General features: G+C 44.7%; 1 protein-coding gene across 1 annotated transcript in view; it reads left to right on the forward strand.

Annotated features, from left to right (window-relative positions):
* The first annotated feature begins 20,395 nt into the window (after positions 1–20,395).
* Positions 20,396–23,844, forward strand: part of NMNAT3 (nicotinamide nucleotide adenylyltransferase 3) — a 103,270-nt gene continuing 99,821 nt past the window's right edge. The window contains exon 1 of the mRNA XM_030816741.1: positions 20,396–20,658. The gene's annotated coding sequence lies outside the window, so the exon portion shown is untranslated. The remainder of the gene's footprint in view (positions 20,659–23,844) is intronic.

The raw sequence follows: 23,844 nt of genomic DNA on the forward strand, positions 1-23,844 counted from the left end.
TTTCAAGAACGGATACATTCAACTCCCTCCCATCCTCAAACCCCCACCTCCCCAGTCAAACCAGAAACCCAGATAATCCACTTAGGATTCAGTCAACAAGGATTTGATGGGAATCAACTGCATTATTACTACATCATTAAATTGGTCACACAGGCCTCTGGAAGATCTACCTGTGTGGGTGAAAGTGAGGCTCTGAACCCTGCTGTGCTCACTTCTCTAACTGGACAATGCAGGGAGGAAGTGGGCCATCAGTCCTCAGAAAGATTTTGAAAGAGTGAAATGAGATGATAAATCTGAAAGCTCTTGGAAAATAAAAGGGCTATATAAATGCACAGTGTCATTACCAGACCTAGGGCAGCTCAGACAAATCCAGCCCTAACTCATTGTAACATTATTGGGCAAGAACATTACAATAATCTATTGTGGAGATAGAAATATCCCTGGACATGACAAATGCTTGGAAGTGTCTATGAAGAAATGTAACATTCATTAAGGAAATTAAAGCCCAGGACATCCAAGGTTGACTCAGGAAGAGATCTTCCCCAACCCTCTCTTCCTCTGCCACGGGGATCACACAGGACATGTATGAAGATACTGGCATTTCAAAATGGAGGGAGTCTGGGTCCCTGAGTCACCAGCAGAGGCCCTTGCTGAACCATATCAGACTTTATTTAAGTGGAAACAAAACCCTTGTTGAGCTAAGCTACTGGGATTTAAGACTTGTTTTGTTACCACAGTATAGCCTAGCCTGCCCTAACTAAGAAGGGCTGCTGCCTACACACCAGTGTCTGGGTGAGGTATGTGGTGATGAGGGAAGGAGGGCATCACTTGGATGCTAAGGGCCTTCCCTCATGCCTGGAGGTGGAGCTGAAACCAGAAAGATCTCTGTCTTAGTCTGTTTGTGTTTCTATAAAGGAATACCTGAGGCTAGGTAATTTATGTACTTTTAAAAAGAGGTTTATTTGGCTCATGGTTCTGCAGACTGCACAAGAAGCATGGCACCAGCATCTGCTCCCAGCTAGGGACTAAAGCTACTTCCACTCATGTCAGAAGGGGAAGGGGACCAGGTGTGTCACATGGCAAGAGAGGAAACAAGAGAGTGGGGAAGTGTTGTCAGGCTCTTTTCAACAATCAGATCTTGTGGGAACTAATACAATTAGCACTCACACATTACCAAGAGGAGAATAGCACCAAGTTGGTTATGAGCTTTCTGCCCCCACAACACAAACATCCCCTACCAGGCCCTACCTTCAACACTGGGGATCAAACTTCAACATAAGATTTGAAGGGGAAAAAATACTCAAACTATATCAGACCCCCTGGATTAGGCTTCATTAAAAATTCTGGAGTAAATAAACAAGAAGTCACAAGATTGGAAGCAATTCACCTCACAGGACATCACTTCTTCAGGGGACTGCCACTGGGTGCCATCTTCTGTTTCCTGATCTTCCCCCTGTGACGGGTCCCACAGCGCCATCTTGCAGGCCTACTATGGAACCTATCTTCATGGAGGCACTTTTCTGCCTCCATTTCTTGGGGGAGGGGAACCAACATTAGCCATGGCCTCCCTGACCAAAGAGACCCTGCCCCTGCCCAGAGGTGTGAGGTCTACCTTTCATATCGTTCCTCCTTTCAAGGCTTTTTTTGGAAGACTGCACAGCCACTCAGCCTTCAGTTTCTGCCACAGGGACAGGTGCAGAAAGGGTGGCCTTGTCTTACCAACCTGCCTAATTTATGTTGAAACACAAATGACCCTCAGTCCTGACTAAAGTCGTAGCTTTGAAAAACAGAAGTCCCTTGGACATCACATATTTCAGTAGATCTTAATCTTTTTTGAGTCACATAACCCTGTGATGATCCAATGAAATCAGAAAAACACAAATATACACACTTTAACAAAACATTAAATGTGATTTTTTTCTGGTAGTGCCAGGATTATCATTAACCCCAACCTCGGGAGAAATGAGTCACCATGTATCCCACATTGTGTGGTGGGATATTTATACATAAGTTAAGTAAAGGCCAAAACAAATCAAAAATATAAAGATTGTTGGATGGTCTGCCACTTTGGACAATTCACCTAGATTTATTCCCTCCGTAATTGCCGACTACTGCATTTTAAGAGTTAATGGCCCCAAGGCCTAATTAAGGGAAGAAATGAAAGAGAATCTGAATAATGAACAGATATCTCATGCCCACATATAAGAAAATATGTGTGTTTCCAAGTTTACCTTAAATACCACTGAATTGTTTTATTTTTAAAAATTGTAAGCCAACCTTCCTTTCCTGTTAGAAATTGTGCAAACATGGCACATCTTCAGCATGCCTTGCTAACCACAGATTCTATTATGTGTTTAATAATTGACTATTCAATAGAGCATTGATGCATTTTTGTCTAGAACTAATTCACCTTTGTCTGTGCTTCAGCATGAATGTTCAGTGAATCACAGATAGGATAGTAGAAGCGCTTCAAGTGCTGACTGCCTGACACAGATCCACATCCGTGGGATTACTCACGTCAGGCCTGGGTTCAGAAATGTTCTAGCATACTAAAACCACCTGAAACTGTGATTTATGAAAGTCAGAGAGTGCAAGAATACACCTTTTCCCTTCTAATGAAAACTAACAAATCACAGTCTGCAGGACACTTAAACCAGCAAAGAAACTGTAGGCTACAGCCTATTAAGGCCATGGAGCTACCCAGCTGGAAATCAGGCTGAGGTGTGTTGATGGGGGAAGCAGGTATTAGCAAATGCATATGTCTTGACTTCTCCGTAGTAAAAGGAAAATCCCTATTCCCTCCTGAAGAGTTTTCACCTTGCCTTTATGGGTTTAGATTTATGGATTTGAGCAGCACCCCAAACAGCACAAATGGTGCATAATTTGATGATGAACTGGGCACACCATCCTGCAGAGTGCTCTCCTGGGAAGGATGAGCTCTGTGCCTGAGCTCGGATGCTGAACAGGGTTGGTGTGACATGAGCACCACAGACCTTAAAGGGGGTGGGGAAGAACTTATTCCAAAGCTGTTCTTATCCATTGCAATTATCTTGGTTATTTTTATATCAGAAACGGAAGACTTGGCGTGGACCTTGGCAGGGAATCCCGGGTACTGGCTGGAGGATAAGGGCCCTCCAGCAGAAAGCCTGGTTGCTTGGGTCTCTGCCCAGACATGAAGTAGTAGTATTCCAGAATGGGGGAAAAGGGAGTAATTAAGTCACAGGAGAAATATCTATTTTGGTCTTTTACAGAAGCTGGGGCATATGATTTGACAGCTAGTATATTGTTTCATTAAAATTTCCACGCACTTCAAAATTCCAGCTACAAAGTTACATGTCTATATCACCTTCTTGTTGTGCCTTGAGTTAGCCAATGGAATTTCCATTGCTTGGGGATGTGGGATCTATTATTTTGATTTAGTGGATGTCCTAAAGCAATGAATGACTGAATTCATGTGTTCCATTAAAGGACTCTACTCCTCTGTTAGATGCAGGAGAGAAAAAAAAATTCCTGACTTTCTCTGCCATCATCATTGCTTTGACTAGTTTCATTTGGTTGACTTGAATGCAGACATGCAAATTAGCATGTGTCCAAGGAGCAGGGGCTGAGGATTGCCTGTGCTCTCTGAGGCAGCCAGAGGGTGTGATTTAAGCTGCAGTTATAATCGAATCTGTGCCTGAGCCAAGATTGGAGAGGTTGGCCTGCTGATCAATTCTGTTTTTCACTAATCAGCAAAGTTGTTAAAATACCCTCAAAACCACTGCCCAAGCCTCAAGACCTCTTGAATGAACAGGAGCCAGCTGCTGTTTTTAACTTTATTATCCTTCAGAATAGTCAAGCTGGAGAATTAACAGCCAATAGTTTTAACTATAACAATAACTTAAACTTATATAGCAGTTACTAAAATATAGGCTTTGTTCTAAGTATATTCTAAGTATTAACTGAATTATTCACAATTATACTATATAAGGTAATTATCTCAAAATTACAGATATGGAAGCTGAGGCACAAAGAGGTTAAGTACCTTGCTCAAATTCACACAGCCAGTGGTAGAGCTGGATTTGGAACACAGGCTATCTGGTGGCATAGTCTATGTACTAAATCACCATGCTACTTTCTTGCATAGAGTAGAAATACAACATGCTGTTGAATCATTAATAATGTAAAAGGTTTTGACCTTTTTTGCCATTAATTCTTTCATTCAGTCTCTAGTGTGTACACAGCATTATGATAAACCATAAAGGAATAATTAAATATAAAGATGGAGCACAGTCTTTCCTTCCACAATCCAAATAGAAAGATAAGGCGTGTGCAATGGTGAAGAGCAAAGGCTTGGGGCAGAGGGATTGCCAGCTGTGCCTCTTGGCAGCGGTGTCAACTTGGCAGTTTAACTTGCTTCTCAGAGCCTCAGTTCGCCCATGTGTAAAACTGAGATATTAAGCTCTGGCTTGAGGCATTCCACTCCCTCGCAGGACGGTTGTGTTCATATAGGCCTACACTGAACGGTCACCGTTAGAAAGTACTTGAGGTGGGATGATGGATGGCCAAGGTCTGGGGCAGCAAACACGTCCTGGTATAGGTGGTCAGCTGGGGATACTGTGCTAATGTTAAGTTTTTAAAGAAGGTGTAGCAGGGCCACCAAGTGTAACCTCACAGAGGACAAGGGACACCAGACATGTGGACTGTGATGTGAATAGCACTACCTGGAGTTATGCAACATGGTGACCCTAGGGTGGGAAAGAAAAGCATGCCTGGAAAGGCTGAGGAGGGAAGATGTACAGAAAGGAGAAACACAGGCAGCTACTGAGGGAATTTTTGAAAGGAGTTATTTAGAAAGTTTAATAAATGTGATGTAACTTCCCCTTCCATCTCTCTCTCTCTTTTTTTTTTTTTTTTTTTTTTTAAGACAGGGTCTTCCTCTGTCACCCAGGCTGGAATGCAGTGGCACAATCACAGCTCACCACAGCCTCAGTCTCCTGAGCTCATGCAGTCCTCCCACCTCAGCCTCCTAGTAGCTGGGAACACAAGCGCATGCACCACACCTGGCTAATTTTTTAAAAAATTTTGGAGAGACAGGGTCTTGCCATGTTGCCCAGACTGGTCTTGAACTTCTAGGCTCAAGCAATCTTCCTCGCCTCATGGCTGAGGCGAGGGCCTCAACCATGTGCCACACACACCACATTGGCTGATGGTAGTAACTGCCTTCAGTCTGCACAAACACAGAGAGCTCCCCTTAAACCTCACCCACCAACAGAGAGGTTAGAACGTGGAGACCACTGGGACGCTATGGGTTCTATGGCTCCAGCTACATTATGAACTTCAAAGGGTTTGGCAATAGATAATTCTCCCAGAGAGGAAAGGTTTACCAGCTAGTCATGAGCCTGCCTAGTGTACCATCCCACAGCTCTCCAGTCCCCACATCTGGGAGAATCAGGTACTATTTGCTGAGTGCCCAGAGGAGCCAGACACACTGTCTTGGAGATTTTGGGGTCTGGGAAGAGTATGGTAGAAACTAGTCTGCCTATTGCCCTCTAAATGTCCTATTTCCACCTGTACCCAGAGAACATTGTTGGTAAGCTTGGCCAGATGTGTTGGGGCATGCTCTGTCTCTTCAGAGGGACCCCTTCTTACACTCTAGGTAGCATGATGACGTAGTTAAACCCTATGAGGTGGGAGTTAGAATGACCATTTGACATAGATAAGGAAACCGAATCTCTCCACATGAGAAACTTGCTCACATTACCCAGCTGCTAAATGGAAGCATTGGGATTTGAGGCCACCAGACACGTGATTGGCCTGTCTGACTCAATTCTTCTCCTACAGCCTGGCTAGAATGCTGCCCTCCAGCTTCACCTTTCCCCTGCTTGTTCTCCTGTACTGCCACCCCACCTCCACTCATGCTGAAGACTTGCATCCCCCCACGTATCACTGGGCCATTTCTGAGGCTCTTCTAAGTCCGCCCTCCAACACTCCTAAAAGCTCAGCTGAGGTGCCATTTCTTCTAGAACACTTTCCTGGACACCCCACCACCACCCCCAAGGCTGAGCTCCCATGAGCTCCCATAGTGCCTATGCTTCCCTTTATCATGGCTAATCAATGAGTGTCATTGTCCTTTACTTCTCTGTACCCCTTGAGACTAAGCCAGGTGAGATTCATTCTCTAGCTCAAGTGCCTATACCAGGATCTAGCTCATCAGGGGCTCAGTAACTATTTGTGGAAATGAAAGAAAGGAGGGATGAAAAGAGAAAAGAAAGAGAGGAAGTTAGGGAGGGAGAGGAGGAGGAAAGAAAGGGGGAGACCTCACCCCCAAGGAACATCATAGACTCCCCTTCCTATCCTAGCTAGTCTTTCCCCCACCACCGCCACCTGACCCTCATATCTGACAAAGACAGTGACTTCTCTATCTCTAGATCAGGGCACAGATTCCCAGGCTGGGGCAGTAAATTGACACTGCAGTCAATTTTTAGTCTTCCCGAAGGGCACGATTTGTTGGCTGGTGATCTGCAGTGAATTTTTAATCACAGATCAGCTGCTCCCCATCCCTTTGTCCCTGACAGGTCTTGGTGCTGTGTGCTGAGGGAACACAGACTTTGTTTGACTAAGGTCTGCAGTGGAACTAATCAGGAAGGGAGGATTGCTGCTTAAGCCTCTACACTGGCTGCTGAAGCCTCATGCAAACATTTTCATATAGTAACTGTCCCCTCAGTGCGGGGGACAGTTCAGAGTTGAAAGCATTAAGAGTTGTAGGGATAATTTGCTCACACCAGGTTACAGAGGCCTCATGGCCACTACTACTAGGAGAGGCATGGAAGCTGGTGATACAAAATCTGGTTGGGGGCAAATGTGGACCTAAGACTTCCCAAGTTACAAAGATTTTCCTGTTTGTGACCTCAATAAATCCTCGCAACAGACACACAGGAGGTGATATGATAAAAGTTTTTTTGTTTGCTTGTTTTTTTAGTGAATGCTTATAACATGCCAGGTACTTTACACAATTGCTTTACAAATGCTCTCTTTTATGTCCATGGAATTTAAGAGATAGTTTCTCTTATTTTACAGATGGTATGTTAAGTTCCTTGCCTAAAGTCACACGAGATGTGTGATGAAAGTTCTGGAGCATAGATTCAGGTCTACCTGCTGACAAAGGCCATGCATTTGACCAGGCTGACAAGCAATATGCCCATTTTACAGATGAAAAATTAGTACATGGTAAATTCAAGACAGAATTTGAGCAAAGGTGCAGAGAAATGAATGTAGGCTCTGAAATGAGGTAGAACATAATTGAAGTCTTGGCTCAGCCACTTAGAAGATACGTGGCCTTGGGCAACCTGCTGAGCCTGTTTCCTCAAGTGTAAAACAGGAATAACAGCACCTGTCTTGCAAGATTGTTTGCTGCAAAACCTCTCAACATGCTGCCTCGAAAAAATCAAAATATTCTTACGTTGGCCATCTTCTAGATTTCTGGAGCCACTGGTCTTTAGAAGCCAATGAGTCACTGTCGACTCAGGTTCTCCCTATGTTAAATGTTCATCCATTAAAGATCACAGGGTAAAGGAAATAATTACTGTTGCTGAGCCCTGACCACATTTCAGGCACTGCACTAGGCACCTTCATGTGCTTGACACTGGCCTACAAAGTTGGGATTTTTATGCATTTTACAGGTGAAGAAACTGAGGCACAGAGAGGTGAGGTGATGGTCTCAGGTCTGGTCTGGGGCAGAGCGCAGGTTGTTTGGTCCCAAATTCTTTGCTGCCCATCCCACTTGTGATTTTCCACAGCAGTCAGTTACCTCCCAGAAAACAGCCCTTCCTTATTCGGAGCACCTGCTCTTTCATCAGGAGGCAAGGCCAAGTCTCACCTGTACAAGTTTGGCACATTTTAGACAGCACGGCTCTACTAGGTAAATAACTTAATTATTTGGCCTTTTATGTTTTACTTTTCACCAGAATACAATGCATTCATCATGTAGGTAAGAGTTTTTTCCGTCTGTTTGCAAATAATATTATTTAGCCTTCTTTGTACTAAAGGGAATGTACTTAGGAATAAAAAAGAAAGAGGAAAAAGAAAAAGAAAGGAGGAAATTACAGTGAATAATAGACCTAGGGGACATAATTACAGAAATACTGCAGGTTCTGCATTAGCTGAAAAATTGCAGCCATTTCATTGTGGGAGTAAAGATATTTTCTTTTATTTTAAAGTCGATCCTTCACCTTCCAAAGGGCTAATTATGGTACTGCCTACATGTTGTGCTCATAGGCTCCAATTTCATCTTTTCATTAACCACAATGGCAAATAACTAAATTGTGCCTGCACTCTGGATGTATCTTCGTGATGGCTCTCCTAACAGACGGGAGGAACACAGCAATTATTCATCGCATGACTCAGTCCATGTTTTCCATAACTGAGCCCACCAAAGACCTTGTCAGAGTCCCCTCCTTCAGCTCAGCCAAAAGAAATTTATAAAACAATGCAGGTGGGCAGCAGGAACAGGGAGGTCTGGGGATGGGGAGGCAGAGGGAGGGCAATTCAACGGCTGTTAAAAGATAAAAGCCCTAAACTGATATTTATGGAGAGTCTTTAATGACATGGGAGAATGTTTGAAATATAACACTTGGAAGAAAAAGCAAGATATACAATGTGTGGACAGTATGATTTCAACTGTGTTAAACATACATATACACACAAACATATATTATGGTATTTTATATTATATATATATCTCAATCAACAGATGTCTTTAATATCCCAATATAATAACCCCTTACCTCACAGAAAGGCAGAAATCCAAAACATCGTCCTTGATATTTCAAGGACACCCTGAGAAAAGGAGATTTCCTTTTTCCAGGGGAAGCCTCTCACCTCTTATTCCAGCCCCTCCTCTTGGCTCAGCTGTCAATCCCCTTGAGAGATCTCAGCACCGACCTTTTGTGCCCTGCTCTTCTCTCTAAGCCACTTAATCCCTCTCAGGACAAGGACCTGTCTCCTGCATTCCCCATGGCAGCAACAACATGAGGCTGTTTTGTGAAACAACCTTTGTCCTAAAATGTTGAGGACAATAAGGTGGAGGCTGCAGCACATGGCAAGAAAACACTGGGAACCAAAAATCCGGCTTCTGTCGCTGAAGTTGATTGGACGTGATGGGCCCAGCCAAGATTTGCCTGGCGCATCGTTCCTAAGGAAGCAGGTTAGGTCTGGTGCTCGGAGTTTCCTGTTCTGCTGTGTGTGTGTGTGTGTATATATGTGTGTGTGTGTGTGTGTTGTGTGTCTGTGTTGTGTGTATGTGTGTGTCTGTGTGTGAGTGCATGCATGCACATGAGCACATATGCACATTCCTGTTTCTCTCTGCCATTGGAGTGTCCCTCTCTGTGTCCCTTCCTCTCCATCCCTCTCTGTCTTTATCTCTGCCAGCTCCTCTCTCCCTATATCCCTCACTTTCTCCGTATGTGTAACTCTATTTTAGACAATCTCTTAGGCTTCCCACCATGTTCACATCTTTTCTTTTCCAATTTCTAGGATCCCAACAATGGAACTTTCCTTCTTCTCTGCTGTCAACAAAAGACTAAAAAAATTCTGTGTGATTTGATACAGACAATTTAGAAAACTTTTGTTTCAAAGTTTCCCATCCAGACTAGCCAAGGAGAGAAAGGGAGGGGAGCTAATAAGCCCATTAAGGTGTCTTCCCAAACAAATGTTTTCCTTGTCCTTCTGCCCAAATGCAGAAACAGCTGCAGCTTTAAAAATAGCATGCTTTTATCTTTTGAAGGAAATATGCGAAAGTTTTAGCACTGGTTGTCTTTGGGTGGCAAGCAATTGTTTAGTGTTATTTATTTCTTCCTATTTTTCTGAATTTTCCAAATTGTCCACAGCAAGCATGACTACTTTATCATAATAAAATCTCCAATGTATTATGCACCTGCTAGATCTCTGACTTAATCTTCACAATAGCCCTAATAGGGAGATATTAATATGCCCATTTAGAGGTTCAGAAAGGTTAGGCAATTTACTCAAGGTCACACAAGCAGAGGTGGAAATCAAACTAGACCTTAGGCCCTGAGCCACTAAATAATGCTGCTTGTGGAGATGCCCGTCCTCTACTTCATCTGCAGGTGCAGAGCCTTGCACATACCTGAAAGCTCACTAGATCATCTGAATTTCCTCACCCGACTCCTCATTGTAAATGTAAGTGCTTCAGTACATTATGATTCAAAACATTAGCTTTCCCTGGGAGGGGATACTACTTTCTCACCCCATTGACATCAGACTTGGCCCTGTGACCTGTGTTGGCAGAGGGACTCTACATGCTTAGCTTATTGAACCTAAAAGTGGCATATGACTTGCTTATGAAACATAGAGGAAAACGACATGTCACTTCTGCACAAAAGTGGTAGGAGCAAGCTATAGTTTTCCATGTCCCTTTCTTCCCTCTGCCATAAGGCAATGTCTCCAAGAAGATCAGTATATAAATACGGAGTGAGCAAAGTAACAGTTGGCCCATGATAGAAATATGGTCTGGCAAGAAATAGACCTTCATTTTTCTAAGCCATTGAGCTGTGGAGGTTGCTTGTTACCACAGTGTAACTTAACCTAAGGTGACTCAATATACGTAAAAATTCAAATGTATAAGCAGTTACTAATACACTTCATACTTCCTCTTCTTGGAAGAAAAAAAATAGGAAAGTGTTGACCAAGCATTCGTGTGAAATTTCACTTGTCCTTTCTGAAAATGATCTTGGGAAAATTATCTCCTCCTCTAGGGTGTATTTCAGCAGCATGCTCTCTCGATGGGGCAGGCTGTCAGAATCAGTCCCAGTCATGGGCTCTGGAGCTGCCCAAGGAAAGGCAGGCCAATTAATGCATGGATCTAAGTCATTACAGGACCACATGGAAGGAAGCATTCAGTCTGCTCTTCTCCTCTCAAGGGCCACTGAGTTCTAACCAACCGCAGCCACAACTGGAGGCTTGAGGCTCAGGTGCCATCTGGGCAAAGCATGAAGCAATAAAGACTGACAGAAGGAAAGCTTGGGGGGAATGCAGCCAATTGCCACCTTTTGGTCTGAGATCCAGAGAGACACACAGCCTTTGCGGACAGTCTGGGCTTTCCGTGCCATGAGCAAAGCTGCCTTCAAGAGAAGAATGGCAACTTAACCAAAAAACTTCAGGATGAGACTAGAAGAGTAGCTGTCTTCACTGAGGAACATGCAGAAAAGAAAGCAGTGCTTTTGCCACTGAATGAAGCAGTCAGATGATTTTTCAAGGAATCCCTGGGGGGTAGACATGATCATCTAGTCCCTAAATGACTCAACTGGTTGCTCTGTTGCTGAAGTGTCCTTATTCAATTTGTTCTTTTCTCATGATTCTTGCATGCTTTCATTCTTTCCTTCACTCATTCTATAATTCATCCATTTCCTCACTCATCCAGCCAGTGAGTACCCTGAGCACAGCACTGGTCGAGACATCACAGCATGCAGGTAAGTGCACACAGAGTGCAGGCAAGTGCACAGGGCAGGGTCTGGTGGGCGAAGGAAGGAGACAGAGCCAGGGTTCGCAGCTCAGTCTTTGTTACTAGGTACAAGAACTCAGTAATGAAACCTTCATGTCTGGCTGTTATTTTAGATTCTGGAATATGGACAAAACCTGTTCCTCACTGTAGATACCACCCTAAACTGCCCCACTTTGTTAGAAAGTTTGGCACAGAGCTGTGAGATATGTGCAGGGGACCTAGGCTACCCCATGGGCTCCTGTCAACAACTACTGGTTGGTAGAAGGTATGGCTGACAGGGAGATGTACTGCTCAAATCTGCTTTCAGAAAGGACTTGCTTCCCGGGTGGGAGGAGTGCAGTTTTCTGACAGTCTCCAGCTGTTAACTTCTCCAGGGTCTGCCTCAAGTTTTCAAGCCAAGGCCATTCTGTTCTTTGGCCAGCTAGTGACTAAGTGAAGTGAAGGCACAGAAGCCCGGCCATTTCTGCTCAATACAGGACTCCTCTCATGGGTCTGCATCATAGTCTGACATCTATTCTGTCCAATCCTGCTTCTGCCCTTTTTCTTTTACAAGTGTTAGTCCTTGTAAACCCTTTGCACCTTTAACTCCATCTCAGCAGCTGCTTCCTGAAGAAACAAACAGGCACAGAACACAGGAGGAAAAGTGGGAGGAAGGAAAGAAGGAATGGGCTCCTCTCATGCCAGAAGCTCTGAAGTTTGAGAGTGGGTAATGTTTCTTGCCAGCTCCTTCTCAGAAGGCAGATCAAAGTTACGGGATCTAACTTTGCCTAAGAAGTCCTGTCATCTCTTTGTAAAGTTACCATCTGAGGCAGGACAGCACCAGTAGGAGACACTAGTTAGTAGGAAAGATCAGGATATGGCCCTGTGGCCCTACTAGACCAGCTGGGCAGACTGAATGTGGCCACACTATTCTGGCTGTGAGCATTAGAGACAAATATGAAAGGGCCAGTGAGACAATAGAGGACCATTGCAGATCAGGGCCTTGCTGAGGCAGTAAAGATCAACATGGTTTTGCCACAGGAATATGGAGTAGGGAAGGCTGCAAGGAGGAGCAGGTGATATTTGATGTTAGCTTTGATGGGCAAGCTCCTGGGGTACACAGTTACAAACCAGGGCTCACAGCCTGCTCAGTACATGTGTATTTAGAAAGCTGAGCATGCATCAAGGTATCATGAAGACTTCTTTGGACATAGCAACAGAAACTGACTCTGGCTAATGTAAAAGAAAAGAAGACTTACAGGAAGGCCAATGGGGAGCTGAAGAACCAGGCAGGGGAGCAGAGAGAAGCCTGGAAGCTCTGGGGCCCTGTGTGGCAAGAGCTCTTTTTCAACAATTCCACCAGGGCACCACTGTGAAAATGGATGAACACCACCATTTTTAGTGTCATAGTTTATTTGTTCATGATTCAATTTCTAAGGAGAGATACAGTGTTCTCCCATTAGCTTGGCAGGGTCTGATGTTTTTAATTAACAGTCCTGACAAGAAAGTATGCACACTCCAAGAGGTAAGAAGAGAACCAGGAGAATGTGAGGTCACAGAGGTAAGGGAGGAGAGGTTTCTATGAAGGCAATAGCCAATATTGTCCAATGCGACCAACAGGTCCAGTAAAATGAGGACAAATATTTACCCATAGGAATTAGCAATCAGAAAAAGTGGTCTCAGTGTGGAGGTAAAAACAGAAGCTAGATGCTCTGGGTTGAAGATTAAACATGAGGGAAGGTGTGGGCAGACCATTCCTTTGAGAAATCTGAATAAGAAGAGAAGGCAAGAGATTTGTTATTAGAGATGTCATTAGATAAAGGGAAGAGTCTTTGACGATGGAGAGATTTGGCCCCCATATAAGCTAAGAGAAGAGAGCAGAGAAGATGAGAACGTAAAGATACAGAAGAGAATGGCAATAACAGACAAATCACAGGGGCCAGAGCAAGGGATTAGGGCCTAGGCAAGGACCTCCTTTGCACTCTGTCTTTGATGTAGTGTGCTCCTTGCAGTTCAGAATATATTATACCTCACACTTTCTTGCTCTCTTGTTGCTTGAGTATGATTTTAATCTCTATGATGATTAATTTTATGTGTCAACTTGACTGGGCTAAGGGATGCCCAGATAGGTGGTAAAACATTATTTCTGGGTACATATGTGAGGGTGTTTCTGGAAAAGATTATCATTTGAATCAGTAGACTGAGTAAAGAAGTCACCCTCATGAATGTGGGTGAGTATCCTCTAATCTACTGAGGGCTGGAACAGACCAAAAATCCAGAGGAAGGGCAAATTGTCTCTCTTCTTGAGCTGGGACATCCATCTCCTGCCCTCAGACATCAGAGTTTCTGATTCTTGGACCTTTAGAAACTTACACTGGCATCTCTCCTGGCTGCCCCAGTTTCCAGGCCTTCAGCCTCAAACCTGAAGTTTCACCATCAGCTGCCCTGGTTTTCAGGTCTTTGGACTCAGACTGAATTACACCATGGGCTTTCCTGGTTCTCCAGCTTGCAGATGGCAGATGTGGGATTTCTTAGCCTCCATAATTATGTGAGCCAATTCCCTTAATAAATGTCCTCGTCTATCTATCTATCTATCTATCTATCTATCTATCATCTATCTATCTATCCATCCTATTGGTTCTGTTTCTCTGAAGAACCCTGACTAATATAACCTCAATTCAACCATAAGCTCCTTGAAGGCAGGAGCCATGTCTTTGTAAGCAGAACAGGAATGGTGCTGCATAGGAGATTGAGAGACCAGAATCCTAGGACTAATTTGTATTATCAGGTTGTGCTAGGCTGAATGTTACTGATAACTACTGTGGCATGGCCAGATAGGCTTTTTAGTTTTCTTATAAAATAAGAAGCCTGGAAGTAGGCAGTTCAGAGCTGGTACAGCAGCTCCACGATATATTTAATATGTCAGACTCCTATTCATTCACTCAGCCATCTTTAGTAGGTGGCTTTGGAGTTCACGCTTGGAGTTCACTTCTAAGACTCATAATGGCTCCTTGGCTTCTGGGTTTGTACCCACATTCTAAGCCAAAAGGAAAAAGGAGGAGAGGGACAGGAAGCTCCTGTGCTTGCAAAGCAAAATCTTTCTACTAATCCCAGGTAGACTCCTGTTTGCTTCTCGTGGCCATCTCTAGCTGCACAGGAGTCTATCACTCTAAGCTGAACTGGGGCTTCATTGTACTCTGGCTTCTCTGCATCCCTGCCTTCCTCCTAACAGCATCCTTTGGGTTTCCTTTTGGGAAATTGCCCCTCTCCACTATGAGAGTCTTAGTAGGAGAGTAAATTTGGATGCTTTCCTTTCAACATCTGCAGTTGAAGGAGTTTGCCCACACCTTTCCCAGGGCAAGCAGGAGAGTGTATACTAATCTTGGCCAATCTGAGGGCCTCTCCCAAGACTTTGGCTAGTGTGCGAGTGAAACAAGGGCATAGGAAGTGTCTGGAATTTAATCATCTATCTCTGCAGCAGCTTCCTGACCAGACCTTTCTACTAAGAGATTTTCCCAGGGTTTTCACTTTCTAGCTTTTCAGAGCTGCTTTCTCCCTATCCCATTCTAAGCCTGGATCTCCAAACTTTCTGTAAGTTCTGAAGGCCCAATCCTGCCAATAAACTCCTGTCTACTGGGTCACAGAGACTGTTTCAATTACTTCTAATAAAAAAGTCCTGACTGATACTCCAAACCCACCACTGGTCAGGTGTGACCTTGAGAAAATTCTCTAACCTCTCTGGGTACTCTCTCCTGATCACAAAAGGATGGGTTATTCCTAAAGTGTTTTCCATTATGACTTTGACCACCTCCAGAAGGCCCTCTTTGTACCAAGTAGGCCCAAATGGACATCAAAGCCTGGATTAGGGTTTTAGCAATAGGGGTAAAATATAAAAGCTCCATTAGGAACAGCAGCTGTCAGCATTGGGATGCTGCTACTGGAGCACTCCTTGGACAATTAACCCAGGTAAGCACCAACCAAAACCCACTCCACTGCTTTTGGCACCAGAGTGCAATGTTTTCATTAGCAAATAGGCACCATTTAGTGTCTTCTTGCCATAATTATAAGGGTCCACTTATTCTGTGCTTTCAACTGTTCTTGATTATAAGACTTCTTAATTGTGCCACCATAAAACATGTTTTCAGGGGGAATCTGTTTTCCACTTTAAAGCCTCTCCTGCAGCAATGTATTTGCCTTACAAAACTTCAGAATAAAGGGTAGAGGCCTCTGTAAATTCATAGTCTGTACCTTCAGGGAAAAATTACCTTGTTAGAATAGCAAAGTGGCCCCAGTTTGGCCTTACTTTCTAGCAAAAACTCATTGCTTAGCTGCATTTAATAATCCATGAAACATTTCTATTAACTTCAGTGTGTGAATTGTGTGACTGCAGAATGGGTAAAAAAAAAAAAAAAAAGTGAGAATCAGGAATACAAACTATGCAGAAAATGAAAATAAGTGAGATGTTAAATATTTGATCAAGGCCTTTATTTTCAGGTAACCAGTTACCGTCTCGGGGTCTCAAATGCCAACAGAAGCCACAGAATACTATTCCAAATTATTAAGTGACTAGGAGAACCTTGTTTCTTTTTACTACTTTTAAGTGAGTATGTAGCCTCTCGAGCTAACCTTTGCTTAAATGTTTAACGTAGACATTGGGTCAAATATAAAAAAGCAAAAGTTCTCAGTCTAATACTCAACCTGTAATTATAAATCAGACTATATAATACAGCTCAGCCATTTCATTTTATTTTTCTCTCTGTGCTCCAACAATTTTTTTCAGTTTGAGACGAACCTAACCTAGATTAGTTGAAAGTCTGCATTCTAGAATATTTTTATCTGTATGTGTACTGAATATATTTTTCATTTGCTCAGTTCAATGCATTCATTCATTCAACAGATATTTATTGAATATCGGGTGCTAGGCACTATTGTGGGTGTGAGGACATATCAGGGAACAAAATGTATAAATATTCAGCCCCTCTTGGGCCCTACACTTCTGTGAGGGCGACAGATAGTGAGCAAAATATCCTCCAATGATAGTTAATAAGTACTATAAAAGGGGTTGTATGGGAGTATTTTTGTTTGTTAAGTGGAGCTGTCTATTAGAAAGCTAATGAATTGGGAAAGTTACCCTAAGAGTGGGCAGTGTGTCATTTAGGTCAATGAGGACAGCAGCACCATGGTTCTGGGTGCAAACAGGCCCAGTGTGTACAAGGAACAGCAATGGAGTCAAGGAAACCAGAGATGAGAATGGCCAACAGCTGGAGCACTTGTCAGGGCAGATCCTTGAGGGCCTTGCATACCAGGGGGAGGATTTGAGATTTTACCCTAATTGTGGTGGAAGCCACTGGAAACTTTTGAGCAGAGGAGTGTTATAAACTGATTCATGTTTTAAAAGGATAACTTTAGCTCAATAGTAAGTATAGCCATGAAGCCAAATTGACAAAGTGAAGGTTGTCTAGTGAGGACCTGCTTTGATGCCTGTATAAGGAAGACCTGGCATGAGTACTATCTGTTCACTGTTTGTAAGAAAACACCTGGCCAGGCGCGGTGGCTCATGCCTGTAATCCCAGCACTTTGGGAGGCCGAGGCGGGTGGATCACCTGAGGTCAGGACCAGCCTGGCCAACGTGGTGAAACCTTGTCTCGACTAAAAATACAAAAATTAGCTGGGCCTGGTGGCGGGCACTTGTAATCTCAGCTACTTGGGAAGCTGAGGCAGGAAAATTGCTTGAACCTGGGAGGCGGAGGTTGCAGTGAACCAAGATCATGCCACTGCACTCCAGCCTGGGCGACAAAAGTGAAATTTCATCTCAAAAAGAAAAGTAAAGAAAACGCCCGTCTGCTAAAGTAGTTGCAGTGACTGAAAAGTTTGCCCTCTTTGGTCATTTGAAAAGTCCACCAGTCTCCCTTTTATATTTTACCTTTACACACCCAAAGCTTGCCTCAGCAACAGGTCAGAAGTCAAGGTTAGAATGGGTTCATCCAAACACAGAGGCTGCCCCAGTCTACTGCCTCATCATAATCCATCCACAAGCAAGCTTTCCAGAATGTCTTCAGGTCCAACCCAGGACCGATTCTCAGCCATCTGCACATTGCTTACCGCCCAAAGAGTTCCTCCTAAAACTTCATCAGCACACTGTCAGGTGATAGAAAGAAACTGCAGAATAGTGTTATATTATAGCCAGATCTCATTTTAGTAATGACATTTTTATGCCTAGAAATAATGTTTTAAATGTTCAAAAATATGAGCTAAGTGGTCAGTTCCAGCTTTTTTCCCTGTAGAGACCTGTCTCCTGCAGACTGGGGTGGGATGATTCCAAGGCATGCTCTTCACACTGTTTTCTAGGGTTTTCCCCTAGGATTAAGCCCTAATCATCTATTATAGTAGCTGGCTGAATCTTTTATTGAGCTCCCCTTTTCTTTCCTGTATTGCTTCTTCATTACTCTGCTGGTGTTCCGTGTACCTCTCAAATAACTACTTGCATTAATTCTTACCTCAGGATCTGGTTCTGAGGGACTCAAGTTGAGACATCCTCTATGTAAAATCTTCCTCCTTCCTGAGGTGGCATTAGGTGGCCACCTTCCTTGAGCCATAATGGCAGATAGGATCCAGGAGAAATGAAACTTACCAATAAAGAAGAGATCTGAAAATATTATTCCCATCATACCCAAAATCCAGTAGTCTTTTTGTGAGCTTAAGCAAGTACAAGACTTGCATTTAGGTATTCCTCCTTCTAAAAAATTAGGAGGTAGTTGCCTCTCCAAAATGGATTTCTCAGCCACTGCGTCTTCCCTGCTGAGGTTAAGTAAAGCTTGGCTATTATATGAGGTTCTTACCTTCCAGCACAAGGGGATGCTACTTTTTTAAAAAAATATTTTTATTTCCATAGGTTATTGGGGAACACGTGGTATTTGGTTACATGAGTAAGTTCCTTAGGGGTGATTTGTAAGATTTTGGTGCACCCATCACCCGAGCAGTATACACTGAACCCTATTTGTAGTCTTTTATCTCTCACTCTCTTCCCATTCTTCCCCTCTGAGTCCCCAAAGTCCACTGCGTCGTTCTTACGTCTTTGCATCCTCATAGCATAGCTCCCACTTACGAGAATATACCATGTTTGGTTTTCCATTCCTGAGTTACTTCACATAGAATAACACTCTCCAATCACATCCGGTTGCTACGAGTGCCATTAATTCATTCCTTTTTTCTTGCCTAGGAAACCAGGCTTCCTCCTAGATCAAGCTTTAGCCTTCACTACCTCAGGCAAAGAAAGCTTCCCTTGCATGAGGAAGTCTTTGCCCAGCCTCTTCTCTGCTCTCTGTGTGCAGCTTCTCCCTCCCTGGCCTAGGACCCTGACTCAGAATGATTCTTCAGCCCATGATTTTAATCGAAGGCCTCTAATCAACCTGTGGTACTACATGCTACACAAGATTCTTAGAAATCCCTAAGCTTTCTCATGAGCCTCCCACCCTGCTGGGAAACAAGCCGACTTATCAATTAAAGAATATCCAAAGATGTTAAGCCACTTCATGCTCCCCAAAACTCAGTGTGGTAGGGGTTGTTACCTCCCATTACAGGAAAGGAAACTGAGGCTTGGGAAGGTAAAGAGACTTGTCCAGGATCACCTTCTGGAGCCACATTTTACACCACAGGTAAGAGAAAAGGGATCCGAGACGGCACGGACACTGTGTCTTCAGACTGAGTGGGGAAGTACCCTTTACCTGAGTACTTATTGGGTGCAAGTTGCATGCCCCCGGTGCTAATACACAAGGGACAAGTTTGTGGGCCTCCTAAAAGTGTGGACAGTGAACCTGTCCAGCCAACTTCATGGGTGCACTGTGAGGCTCTGGTGATGGGGACAGGCTTATAAAACACTCTCCATACTAAGATGAGGACGTGTTCCTGTGTCTAGGAAACGCTGGAAATTAAGTGTACAGCAATCAAAAAACGTTGACATCATCCTTGAGGTCTCTATTTTTCGCACACTCCAATTCACTCCATTAGGAAACCGTATGGGCAGAATCTAGTGAATCTTGTCCTTCAAGGCCTCTCTCTGCAAGGCTCCCATGAGCCCTGGGGGCTTATGGAGAGTTCTGGGTGGGCAGAGGAAGCCAGACTGCATCAGGGAAGCAAATTTGGGACCTAAATTTCCTAAGGTTTCAGGGTTTCAGGGGATAGGGACCCCAATCTCCAAAACCCCAGGATTCTGTTAAGATTTATTTTCTCATTCTAAATAAATGTTCACTGGCAAGCCCCAATTCTGTCTTCTCTTTCTTAAGCAGCCCTCCCTTCCCCTCTCCCCACACAACTGTGTATGCTTCAGGCCCCAGAAATCCTTCCCTGCTTTGAGATCTGGCATTTACCAGGGCAGGGCTTGAGAATAGAAGTGTAAATTTGTCAGAAGGAAACAGGGGCCGCGCAGTAAAAGAGTAGATCCTCATATAACATGGCAGAAAGTCAATGGATAAATCAAGAAATCGCTATGTAAGCTTCTTTTTATTTATTTATTTATTTTTTTTTTTGCGACAAGCGGGTGACCACCAGAAGAAATTAACGGAGGAATTGTTAAAAAGAGCTGTGATGGGAGGGAGAAGTGGCCTGTTGCTTTCATTATAAGCAAATCTAGATAATTTTATTTCCTAATAAGTAAGTGGGCGCTACTTTCATGTAGTTTTTTTGAAAGAAAATTAAATAAAAATACAAAACAAACAGAATACAAAACAGGAAAATAAAAAAGCAAACACGCACGCAACACAAAAGAGCCTTGGCGGTTGGGAGCCAGCGGGCGGGGGCGGGGGCAAGGGAGAGGGCGGGGCTTAGGGACCCTGGGCGGGGCCAGGGCCGGGTCTCCTTAGGGCCCGCCCCAGCGAGGGGGCGGGGCGCAGATCTGTTTCCCTCAGACTCCGTCCGCCCGGGGCCGCTAAGGGAGCGCAAGGTCAAGTTCGCCTTAGGCCCCGCCTCCAGCTCAGGTACTAGGGGGTCTAGACCCGAGGCTGCCCGGGCCGGAGGCAGCCTTGAGTCCTGAGACCAAACGTCGTTCCCTCTCGGACCTCGGGCGCCGGGCCGCGCGCTGACCGACAGCCCCTGCTAGGCCCAGCAGGTCCCCTAGTCCCCGGCAGTCCCCCGCAGCCCCCCGAGACTCGCCGAGCGCCGTTGCTGAGCCCTGCAAATAGCAGGTAAGCGCAGCCTGGGCCCCTCGTCAGCCCGCTAGGACCTGGATCGCGGCTGAACGCCCGGGCCCACGTGACTCCCGGCCCCCGACTGAGTCCTGGGAGTCCCCGCTGGGGCGACAGGTGGCGGTGGAGTGCGGAGCCATCAGGGGTCGGGCGAACCGGGGGGACAGCTCCGCGCTGCGCCTGCGAGCCGGCGGTTCTCGCTGCAGCGTGTCAACCTAACCCCCAGCACCCCTTTGGCTATGACCAGAGTCCCGGAGACGTGGGTTCGGATCCCACCTTTAGCACTCGTGCACTCAAAGGTTAAAAATATAAGCACAGTGTCTAACAAATACTTAACGTGTTCCACTCAGTGCCCGCTGCTGGGCTAAGGGCTGGGGTTACAGTGGCAGGCCAAACAACGTGGTGCCCTCCCCCATGCAGCTCACAGTCCAGTGGAGGGAGACCGACAGCAAATGGATATCTACGCAAACAAGTGTGAACGTTAAAACTGTGGTCAGAGCTATGAAGATTGAAAGTCTAGGGTGCTGGAGAGCTTTTATCAGGGCCCCCAGCTACAAAGGCTGCTGGAACTAAAACTGTAGAGAATTCCCGGGCAGAGAACAACAGAACAAACTCATTTTGTTGAGAGAAGCTGGCCTGCAGAGAGCTGGGGGGAAAGCAAGTTCCTGAACCTTAACTTCCTCCTCTGTAAAATGGGACTGTTCTACCCATTGAGGATGGAAATGGTGAATGTAAATGGCTTAGCACTGCGTGATGGGTGCTGGATGTTACTCTGCACTAAACATCCAAGGCTGGATGTTATTCTGGACTAAACACAGTGTGCCTGCCTCTCAGCAAAGTCACTTCTCCTCTCCTTGAGTCCTGTTTCTTCCTCTATCAAATAAGTGCTTCTGAGTAGAATCTCTCAAACAGCCTGTCTCTAAAATGATGGCTAGTTTAGTTGTTCATTCTTGAAACATTTAACTGGCACCCACTTTACCCTGGCTCTGAGGATTCAGAGAGAAATCAGACAGGGGCCCTGCCCTCCTGGAGGCCATGTCGGCTGGGCCAGGTGAAATAAAGTGACAGTTCCACCCTGGCACAACCCAGAGAAAGGGTTCTGACCCACTGGCCTTGCAGGGGAAAGCTTCTCAGTTTTTCTCAGAAAGCCACTCAGGAGCCCCTGAAGGTATGGTTCACACAGCTCCACTGAGCATCAGTTACTTCCTGAATTTCATTGGTGGTTCTCAGCTTTTGGTGTCACCCCCTAAAACTGGACAGAAGACTTCCCACAAGCAGCAACTATGCTGGTACCTTGCTGAGGACATGTCAGACCTTGAGACCCCATGGATTTGGGAGAGCATTTTAGGTTTCAGGAAACATCTATCAGCTGCTCACTGTATTTTATTGGCTCAAATGATCCCAATTTCTTATTTGGCTCTGTTCACAACATTGGTGTAGACAAAGGAAGTGCTCCATGAAAACTAACTGAGAGGCCCAGAGAGTGGGGGAACACAGATGAGGCAGGAGTCTGGCACCATTTGTGGGCAGTGGTAAAAAAGAACAGGTAAGATGTTAACAGAGGGTGTTGGAGGGAAGAGGAGAGAGGGCAGCCATTGTGCAGCCTCTCTTTTCCCCTCTCAGACCATGGCAGGGTGCCAGCCCATGAGAAGGGAAGCTCCAGGCTTGGTGGTCACAGACCTGGCCCTTCCCAGCTCTGCGACTGACCCTGGGCAACTCACTCACCATGTGAGTCGTGAGGATTGTTCAGGCTTAACAGGTGCTTGGCATATAGTTGGCCCTGAAGAAATATTAACTCCCACCCTCTCCTTCTCCTGAATGAACTAAAATATGCATAGTGGTAGTATCTACCTCAGAAGGTTATTATGGGGATTTAATGAGGGCCTAAAATACATAGAGCAGTGCCTGACGTGTGGGAGGATACTACTACTGTAACTATAGATATCGTCCCTTAGTCTGGACAAAAATTGATGAAACAAGACAGGGCAGCAGCGGGAGAGGGATAGGAGTGGAGGCACTATGAGGAACTGTGCAAGGTGATTAGTCAGGGGGTTAGATTATCTGTTGCAGTGGTTTTGCCATAAAGCAAGAGCCTGGCAGCAGAGAGGGGTGTTCTGCATGATAAAGGGCCTCCTGGGCAGCTGCACTGTCAGAAAGCCCCAGAGTTTGAGTGTCTTTGTAGACTCAGGCCAAAGAAAGCGTAGCAAAAGTTGGGGAAAACTACGGTTGAAAAAGGTCTAAAATGGTCTTTTTGATGATGTGTCTCTAACCGATGGCTGAGTGGGGGTCCCCTGCAGGGGGCTGCCACTGCAACATGCAGACCCTTGCCATCCATTTGAGCATGGTAACTGCCTCAGACTGGTCTGGCTCTTTGACCTGGCAGCTATGGAGTCTAATTTTGCAAACTTCGCACCCAGCAGAGTACCAGGCCAAAAAGGCATGAATCAGTAATGAACAAATAAATGAACATAAACCCAAGAGGCAGATTTTTCATGGTACATGTGCATGTGTGTGTGTGTGTGTGTGTGTGTGTATGTTTAAAAGGAATATGAAGGTAAGGAAAGATGACTAATGTATTTAAGCATTTGCTGAGGGACAAATAGTTTCATGTATGTCGCAGCTTAGTGGTGAACACCATAGTCTTGTAGTCAGATAAAATTGCTTGTGTGACTTTCCCATGTATCACCAAAGTGCTCTAAACCTGTTTTGGTATCTGTAAAATGAGAATCATTGTAGCTAATTCATAGGGCTGTTAGGAGCATTAAGCAAGATAAGCATATGAAGCACTGACCTCAGTGTACAACATGCAGTATGGTAAGTGCCCTGTCAATAATGGCTGCCTTATTATTATATTTATTAATCTTCCCAATGATCTCCACAGTGATAAGGAAACTGAAGGCCATAGGCACAGAAGGGTGACCTGGATTCTGAACTCAGCCCCATCTGGAAGCAAAGGCACTCTGCAGACACTAACCAGACAGCTTGTGTGAAATGAAATCAACTTTATGTGCATTTCATTCATTACTTAAAGCACTTGACTATGTGAAATTTTAAAAAGAAAAAAACCTACAAAATTATAATTTATGTGCCTTTCAAGTTCAGGTATTTTATCATCTCGATAAATCTTCCATGCATCTATATTAAACCACTTTGGGCTGTCGAAGCTCTTAAATAAAGTGGCTTGTC

The sequence above is a fragment of the Nomascus leucogenys genome, chromosome 8, assembly GCF_006542625.1.
Source record: "Nomascus leucogenys isolate Asia chromosome 8, Asia_NLE_v1, whole genome shotgun sequence".
Taxonomy (NCBI): Eukaryota; Metazoa; Chordata; class Mammalia; order Primates; family Hylobatidae; genus Nomascus; species Nomascus leucogenys.